Here is a 10,058-nt window from a genome sequence, read left to right on the forward strand (position 1 = left end):
TTATCTGACTTAAGACTCGTGCAGAAAAAAAGGGAATTTTGAGATATCAGCTCCACCTACCCTATCTCATACAGGTAAAAAATCACCCGCATGTATAGGGTATCTAGGAGAAAAGAAAGAAAAAAAAAAGGAAAAAAATAAATAAATAAAACAACAGCAGAAGTGTAAGTGATCCTAGAAACTCGAAAACCCAACAGTGTGGATAAAAAATTAGTGAACAAAAACAGAAAACCGCAAAAATAAAGGAGAAGAAAAGCAGCAGTATTCCACAAAATGATCTACTATTTAATGTTGACAAACCAGACCCTTATCCTTAAATATCAATAGACTTACTCCTAGCGTCGTCTTGTGAACTACCTATTTCAAGTTTAATCACAGCTATCTAAGATACCACTTTATGTAAATGTTGTATCCAGATGAATTAACGGTTAGTGTACTAACAATAATTGCTATTTTTAAAGGAATCCATCATAACAGACGATAATTTAACTGGGTTAATCATCTTAATCTTTTCTCTTATTCCTATAAAATGATTGCAGGAATATATATGATACAACAAGGTAAATGTCCCTCTGCTTCTGGCTTATATTGACAGTCAGATTTATTTGGACACTAGTCACATTTCTTGAATCAACTTATGCAAACATTCTATCCTTTATCCAAAACACTTATTTGTATAATATTAATCCACCTGTTTTTATCGAATAACCAGTGTAGCAGGACAATACCCAGGTTATCAGCGAAATCACAGAGTATTCAACCTTTCCTAATAAGAGAATAGGGTATTTCCTTATCTAATACAAACAGAAGTGTCCAGCTTTCCCCAGATAAGTTAATAACCGTATACAGCCCGCCTTTGTTTTCTGCTCCAGAAGAAAATGTCACAGGTTTCTGTTTAACGGCTCCAGCCCATTAAGAATATACTTCACTTTAATGCCAAGAGCCGGTACTTATAGTCCAGTTGTACCGTTAGCCTGGGCTTTTGCTTCGGTAATACAAATTAAAGCCTAGAGGCCAATAACTCTTCTCAGGCGGTTTTAAGTATGCCTCAGCAGGGCCAGCTGCAGTTACTAGAACTCATAAGTAAAACTTTGCAAACCATACAGTCCGTACGCCGTCTGTACAAAGTTAACTCTTCAGATATAGGCTAGCGTGTTATTTCTTAACTTAACACCTCCAGAAACAAGATTCAAGGATTTCCCAAGGCTTTCAATTTGTTTTATAGACACAAATCTATGGCCAGCATGTAATTTTCAGCAAGCAGTAAGACCTTTTAAAAAATATAGCCCCGCTGGATACTTTCATACTGTCCAATTGAGCGTGCTGAGACTATACATCCACTCCACATATACAAATAACACGCTTACCGAATTTGCCAGCAGTCACCTTACTGTTTGCAAGCATAGTCCTCCGCCTCTATGTCAAATACTCCCAAGCTCAGCTGAGTAGAAATCTGGAACCAGGCCAGATAACTCGGTACATATGATCCGATGCCCGGGGAAGGAGGTCACCAGCTCGAATTACTTTAGACAGCCACACTTCCTCCTGTGTTCAGTAGAGGGAAGTAGATCCTGGCATCTCGTAACAGTCTCCTGTACCCGCACCTCGTCCTTAGCCGAAGACAAGACCTACTTCCGGTCTGCCTCACTCTGCTGAGGTCGGATGTTTCTCCGGTGCCGAAAATAGGTGGCTCTGCTGTGAGCCCAGCAGCAACAAATGACTTCCCTGCCTGTGGTAGGACCGCGTCGGCCCACTACCCGTTCTACAACCAGCAAGTGCAGCCAAGGGATCCAGGCGTCTTGGGGAGATTTTCCGGCCCTTTCAGATTCAGAGCCCTCTGTCAGCGTGCGTGTGCTTGCTGACTCCACCCATCCGGAAGTCCACCCGGTTATATGTGTTTTTAATGTGATTATGTTAATGTGCACTGCATAAACAATAAAAAAATAAAATCAATTAATTAATTAATTAATTAATTAATTAATTAATATAGGAATCATGATCTTACATCTCAGTGCTTCATTTTAGTACAAGTAGCTTAAAACTTCTTGGACTTACAATGTTCTCATTTGCATACCCATGGTGCATTTCAAAATTATTTTGGAATGTGCTTGTATTTTATTAGTTCACTTTTCATAACAGCTTAATTAAATATTTACAGTATTTGAATTTCATATATATGTATTTTATCTGTACTTATTTTATCTGTACATTATTTTTTAATGAATTTTTGTTTCTGCTTTAGGTTTTATAGGTTTTACCGTAAACGCCACTTATATTTGGATGTTAGATGAGCATACTCTGGTTTCTCTTCAGATCGAATAAATATTTTGCCTTTTACTAAAGATTTCCGTGGAGAGGAACAACCATGAGTTTTCATCAATTATTTGAGGCTCTGCTTTTTGTAGAGCTACTTTAACTTGTTAACAATAGAAAAAAACGTTTAATGATAATTGATAAATTGTAAACCTTGATTCCATGTTTAAATTACTAGATTTAGGATGTCTTCTTTGTACATGGTGGATTTATCTTGATGTAGTTGATTGCCAACAGCCGGTGTAGTGACGTCACCACATTCCTTAGTGCACACGTGACTGGTTGATCACCAATCACCTGCTAGAGACACCTCATTCCGTCACGGTCGCACATTCCATCGGCTCGCCTGACTCGCACTACTGTCACTAAGCGACCTACACATTGTTTTACAAATAGCGCCCTGCAGCCATTTATAAAAAGGCCATAAAGAGACTAGAGGCTGGATTTATCAATGCCCTACGGCTGCAAGTTCTCACAAGAACTTGCTAGCCGCAATTTAACAAGCAGCGGTCACCAGACTGCCGCTTCCCTAACCTCTTCACCACCTCTAAGGTGGCGAAATTCAATCTCCGCGGTCGAGTTCGACAGCTCCTGCCCGCGCGTGATTGGCTGTGTGCGGGCAGGGGCGGGATTGCACGCAAGCGTAAAATTTTGCTCGTCTGCAATGGTGATTACCTGGGGGTAATTTCGCCCCGCCACAGGCGAGCTGAGGCATACAGGGGCGCATATACGCGCCCCTGTATGCCTCAGCTTTGATAAATCTAGCCCTAAGTAAGAGGGGCCCACCAAGCTGAATACGCGTATTTACAAGATCTCATGCCGGGAGGGCTCACATATCTCAGGAGCACTAGTGCCATAATGTTATTTGTAATTCTGTCCAGCACAGGGGTAATTTCGCCCCGCCACAGGCGAGCTGAGGCATACAGGGGCGCATATACGCGCCCCTGTACGCCTCAGCTTTGATAAATCTAGCCCTAAGTAAGAGGGGTCCACCAAGTTGAATAGATCTCCTGCAGGGAGCCCTCACATATCTCAGGAGCGCTAGTGCCATAATTTTATATACTTGACATAAATCCTTAGATTGCAAGTTTAGTTAAACTTGCAATCTCAGGATTTATGTCAAGTATATAAAAAAATATATATTTATACTTTTTATTGACCAACAAGAGGCACAATAATGCAGAAATACACAGTAAAACAAAACATAAGAAAAGATTGTCACAATCTGTGGACAATATTACATCAATTAAAGGGCAAAAAAAAATAAAAAATGCATCTTTTATATAGATATACTTTGAGATTTGTTCCAGATCTGTTAGTACGGAATAAACCAATAATGCCCCAGATAAGAACAACAAATATCCCGTGTGTACCAAATTGTTGGAATTACTACTGTTATAATGACAAACACTACAAATTTACTAGATTCCTTTGCGCCTCCTTCCAAGATATTTATGTTATAAATTTATTTATTCTAGTGAAGACGTCTTGGAAGTTTACAAACTGTAAGTTCTCTAAATCAAAGGCCTATTTAAAGTAGAGCGAACTAATATCTTTTTTTCCTTGATGTGATATATATGTTTTATACAGAAGGGCTGTAGAATGTACACTAGAGTTATACAGTTTAATTATCATATCTAACATTCCCAGAGATAGAGATTATTTCCTACAAATCCCCTTGACTGAAAGAAAGTGTCTGACTTAGAGATATGCAAACAAATCTTTATTCCTTAGACCAAATTCTTGCACTAATTGTTCAAATGACTTAGAATCTGCTTCTCCTGTCAATAATTGAGTCACCAGTTTAAGACCCTTCTGTGCTCAGATATGGAAGAGTCTGGAATCAAATCCAGGCTCAGATTCCCTTGAATAGAAAGGAAAGAGGAAGAAGTATTATCTATATTGATCCCTATGCACATTTTATTCCAGGCCTTTGCTATATTAAGAAAGGTGAATTTAGGAATATCATTTTTTAGTTTATCAAATTTGGGTATATGTAGAAGTGCATTAAGAGAATATGGAAAGATTATCTTCTCTTCCACTTGCGAGTTTGTGATATAATCCGCACCTGATAGCCATCATAGCACGATTTTAGCCATACTGGACTAATTATATATTTTAATGTCGGGTAGCGCCATACCTCCATCCTCTTTAGCCCGGGAGAGCCTCTGTATAAAGATACAAGGTTTATTTGAGGGCTACACTTACCCACCAATAAGCATTTGCTTTGTTCCAATGATTTTCGTGTTGAAAAGATACCTAGGTAGGTATCTGGAGTTCTACTTGGTAGGATGCTGCCATCTAGTGGCTTTGCCAAAAATAACATTCTTAACACTGAATTGGATAACATTGTTGCAAAAATGCTGCCATATAGTGCTCTAGAAATGAGCCAGGTCCCAACCTAACATCCCTGATTTTCAACAAGAGATACCAAAAGAACAAAGACAACTTGATAACAGAAGCAAATGAGAAAGTTGTGTAAAATTGCTCTGAGCCGTCGTTAGCACTCTTCCACCTTGAGGGAGATCTGGGGGCTCCTACCCCAGCGATCAGGCCTGTATAGTGACAGGGGGCTTCACGTTATGCATGGTGACGTCACTGCGCAACTTTATTTAAACTTAGCAATGTTAAGTATAGGAAAAGGGGGCATGCTGCTTAGAAGCCTGTATCTCAGGCATCTAAGCAGCTACAGACACCCAGACCCTTCGTTGGAGAGGTAATCGCCTAACCTTTCCTACAGTGTAAGTCTTGAGTATCTGCAAAAAGAAAAAAAAAAACCTTTGAACAGCTTAGCTCTCAAAGGGTTAATGGGAAGATGCAAATTTACCGAGTCTGCAATCCCCAAACATAAGACCATCATAGCAACCCTGACTTATTTATTTACATATTATTTACATATGATGACTGTAACATATACACTTAATGCTATCACTATATTAATAACCTCTTCAGTCCTCAGCCTAGAAAGGGAACCATCTCAGGCATACATTGAATATCGGTTATTGAGTAAGAATACCTGTCAGTATTTTATGACCTGTAACACAATTGCTTGTCCTTATCTTACCAATCTCAAAATTTAAAATTATAATTGGCTGGGGGAAAAAACCCACATTGCTCAGGATTTGTTATTTGGTTTTAGTTTCAATCTGTTTTCATATCACAATTTAAACGTTTAAGCCACATTTTTGAGGTTGTCTGTGTGACAACTGGACAGTTAGAAATCTAAACAAATATATCACATATCTGTATTGTGATGCTTCAACAGGCTGACTTCATCATGACAACCTGACTTCCTTATTTGCATATTATTTACATATTATTTACATATGACTGTAACATTATAAACCTTAGTAAACAGTCTTTAGTCCTCGCCCTCAGCTCTTTAGTGTCTGCAGGGAACCAGCTCAGTAACTTTATAATTCAATCTTCAGAATCTCCAGTAGGAGAAAGCAAAGAACACCTTTTTAATGATAAAGGAATTTTTTGAAGCCGGCGATGTAAAGCGGGCTTGTTAAAGTGTTTAAAATAATAGACATAAGATCAGTGCTAAGTGATTCTTAAAGGGATAGTCTACACCAGAATTGTTATTGTTTTAAAAGATAGATAATCCCTTTTTTACCCATTCCCCAGTTTTGCATAACCAACAGTTATATTTATATATTTTTTACCTCTGTGATTATCTTGTATCTAAGCCTTTGCATACTGCCCCTTTATTTCAGTTCTTTTGATAGACTTGCAGTTTAGCCAATCAGTGATGGCTCCCTGGTAACTTCACGTGAATGAGCACAGTGTTAGCTATATTAAAAACATGAACTAACACCCTCTAGTGGTGAAAAACCTGTTAAAATGCATTCTTAAGAGGCGGCCTTCATGGTCTAAGAACTTAGCATATGAACCTCCTAGGTTAAGCTTTCAACTAAGAATACCAAGTGAACAAAGCGTAATTGGTGATAAAAGTAAATTAGAAAGTTGTTTAAAATTACATGCCCTATCTGAATCATGAAAGTTTTTTTTGGACTAGACTGTCCCTTTAAAAAAGGTTAAAAATAACAATACACATGAATAACTTTCTTCACTGTCTAGAAACAGCAGAGCTATATTAGGATTTATTTTACAGGTAAGTATTTAGCTTTAAATAGGAATAATTTATTTAATAAGAGATAATTAATTTTGTTAGATGTAAATTATATTTAAGTTAGGGGGGTGTTAGTGTTAGGGTTAGACTTAGCTTTAGGGGTTAATCCATTTATTATAGTAGCGATGAGCTCCGGTCGTCAGATTAGGGGTTAATAATTGAAGGTAGGTGTCGGCGATGTTAGGGAGGGCAGATTAGGGGTTAATACTATTTATGATAGGGTTAGTGAGGCGGGTTAGGGGTTAATAACTTTATTATAGTAGCGGTGCGGTCCGCTCGGCAGATTAGGGGTTAATAAGTGTAGGCAGGTGTCGGCGACGTTGTGGGGGGCAGATTAGGGGTTAATAAATATAATATAGGGGTCGGCGATGTTAGGGCAGCAGATTAGGGGTACATAGGGATAACGTAGGTTGCGGCGGTTTACGGAGCGGCAGATTAGGGGTTAAAAAAAATATGCAGGGGTCAGCGATAGCGGGAGCGGCAGATTAGGGGTTAATAAGTGTAAGGTTAGGGGTGTTTAGACTCGGGGTACATGTTAGAGTGTTAGGTGCAGACGTAGGAAGTGTTTCCCCATAGGAAACAATGGGGCTGCGTTAGGAGCTGAACGCTGCTTTTTTGCAGGTGTTAGGTTTTTTTTCAGCTCAAACAGCCCCATTGTTTCCTATGGGGATATCGTGCACGAGCACGTTTTTGAGGCTGGCCGCGTCCGTAAGCAACGCTGGTATCGAGAGTTGCATTTGCGGTAAAAATGCTCTACGCTCCTTTTTTGGAGCCTAACGCAGCATTTGTTTGAACTCTCGATACCAGAGTTAAATTTATGGTGCGGCCAGAAAAAAGCCTGCGGAGCGTTAACAGCCCATCTACCGCCAAACTCCAAATCTAGGCCTTAGATGAATTTCTAATTTTTAGATGGGATTTCATTCCTCTATTTTTGAAATGATGAATAAGACACCTATTGAAGATCAACTGTTTAGCCCTGAATTGACTTTCAAAGACCATGCATTATCCAGGTTGGTGTACCAATGCATGCTAGTTAATAATCACAGGAAGAATGTTGATTATTGGTAGCTTACATAAATTAGTCATACATATTTCATCATTAGATATTTAAGGATCACAATCATAAAAAGGAATACATATTATAGTTGATATAGAAGTATTTGAATGGACATGAAATATGACATTTATGTTCAACATATATATTATTGAAATTTGATATACATTTTTATGTATAATTCGAAAATCATATATTTTTTTTAAAATATAATTAATAAATATCTTTAAAAAATGTTGAACAAAGTTAGAGCATAGACACAAGATGATTGTAAATGTATTTTATGATTCTTTGACTACGTGTGTATTAACTTTTGTTAAAAAAATTTTTACATTTCAGATTGGCATCTGATGACTTCCAGGAATATATTTTTATTTTTGGTTCAGAAACTATTAAATTTTAAAATGGTAATAATATAAAGTTTAGTATTAAATACACTATTTGGAACAGATTATAATAAATATCCATATAATCTGTCAATAAAAATCAATTTGACTCCCATGACTGGTAGTTGTCTATTTGACAAGCACATGCATAAGATCAAATAATGCTTTAATTGTTGAAAATCCACTGATTCAGAGAATATTACATTAAACTATATTTTTTAACATTCATTGGGGAGTGAGATCCATCGATGCTTTTCTTTTGAAATTATTAGATGTTAAAATAATTTCGGATATGCAGTCAATTTCACAAAAAATAATTTTTTTCACTTTTAAGAAGGGGAAGTGGTTCAATTACATTAAAGTGACAGTGTTGTTGAATGTAAAATTAATTTTATAAGATCTTGTATCTTCCTTAGGTATCTCAAAACATTATTTGCAAAATTATTTTAATTTTTACATTTATAAATGGTAGGTCATTTAACTTTATATTTTTCACAAGCTAGTTATTGGATGGCAGTTTAATCGATTTGATTTTCTAGTGGAGTCATTTAACTATAGTTAATAATATTATGTAGTTTTTAAAATCTTACCTCTTGGGTTAGACATCACATATCTATATATAATTTTCATTCCCCTTTAGTTTATTTTGACAATGTTAAATCAACATTACAAATGTTTTGGTCCTTAAAGGGACATTCACAAAGTATATTTTGTATTGATTTTTAAATTATTCATAAAATAATTTAAACATATTTAGAAAGTACTATAGAATTACATTCAGTCTTTAAATATACTTTGAAAAAAATACATCAATGCACATATCTTAGTCAATTACATAAGGCATCTATGTGCAACCAACAATCAGCATCAAAATAGCCTATGTAGATATGTATTTAATCCAAGAATATATATAATTACAATCTAATGATTGAATACCAAAATATATTAAGTTGTTCAAATATTATAATCTTATCCAAAATGCATACATAACATATAGCTTAATGTCCCTCTAAGCTGAAGACTCCAAAATACCTCCTTTACAATATATATTTCAGTCAGTGTGTAAAACAATCCAGAAGTTAATCTAAATTTTATTGACTCATATGTTATACTAATTTATCAAAAGGAAGGTGCCTAGGTTTCTGATATTTCAAGCATTATTGTGAAATATTTATTTAAAAGGACATGAACTAAAAATATACTTAAAGGGAGACAGTTAAAAAATTAATGATTTATACATTCTGAATGAGTATTCTATTTTAAGCAACTTTAAAAATTGTCTCATATTATGAATGCTCCTTGTGATGTTGCTATCATTACTTTAAAAATAAGGCATTAAATAGATAATTTATTAGCTTCAGTACTCTGCACTGAACTTGTTTTTTTGTGGTGGATTAATTTATCCAACAATCATCAAGGACAACCCAGGTTTTTGAAAAAAATGTCCGTAATCTCAAATATCATTATTGATTTGCAAAGAAAGATAACAAGATAATTGTTAACATTTGAGAATCGGATTAAATTATAACGTTTGAATCACCAACGCTAAATTTGTTTGGACAGTGTCCCTTTAAGAGATTTAAAGAGTGTATTTACTTCTCTTCCTATCTTGACATACTTTGCTTGAAAAGCATATCGAGATAGGCTCAGTAGATGAAGATTGGTGGATGCACAGAGATGCCTTATGTGATTGTCTCAACCATGTGCATTTAAATTTCTTCTGTTGAGGATATCTAAATACTAAGATACATTGATTTACATTTTAAAGTCTAAACAATTTTCTATCTCTACAGATCATTTGATACAATTGTTTGTTTGTAATGTCTATTTAAAAATAAAGACGCCATTGCACAATAACATATATGAGCACTTCAGACAAATACAAGCTCGAGGTTTATTTACTAATAACAAACAAACCTGTAGTTTAACATTTATAAACAGATTATCCAAGTGAATGACCTTATAACCTGAATTTGAACATTCAGAAATATTGCGTGGGAAACGCATCTTGAAACACCAGATTAGCATCTTTAAACATTAGAGTCTAATGTCACGCAATAGCACACAATCAATGTGCATTATGAAATACATTTAATAGAGCAATATCAATACTTCACAATAAGTCAATAAATGGATTTTATGAACAATAAAGACATACAATATTAAATGT

General features: G+C 35.8%; 1 non-coding gene across 1 annotated transcript; it reads left to right on the plus strand.

Moving 5' to 3' along the window:
• Positions 1 to 2,293: 2,293 nt before the first annotated feature.
• Positions 2,294 to 2,409, plus strand: LOC128644173 (U5 spliceosomal RNA). Its single transcript, XR_008399940.1, has one exon. It is a non-coding gene; the product is annotated as a U5 spliceosomal RNA (small nuclear RNA).
• Positions 2,410 to 10,058: the final 7,649 nt, after the last annotated feature.

Source organism: Bombina bombina, unplaced genomic scaffold, assembly GCF_027579735.1.
Source record: "Bombina bombina isolate aBomBom1 unplaced genomic scaffold, aBomBom1.pri scaffold_640, whole genome shotgun sequence".
NCBI lineage: Eukaryota > Metazoa > Chordata > Amphibia > Anura > Bombinatoridae > Bombina > Bombina bombina.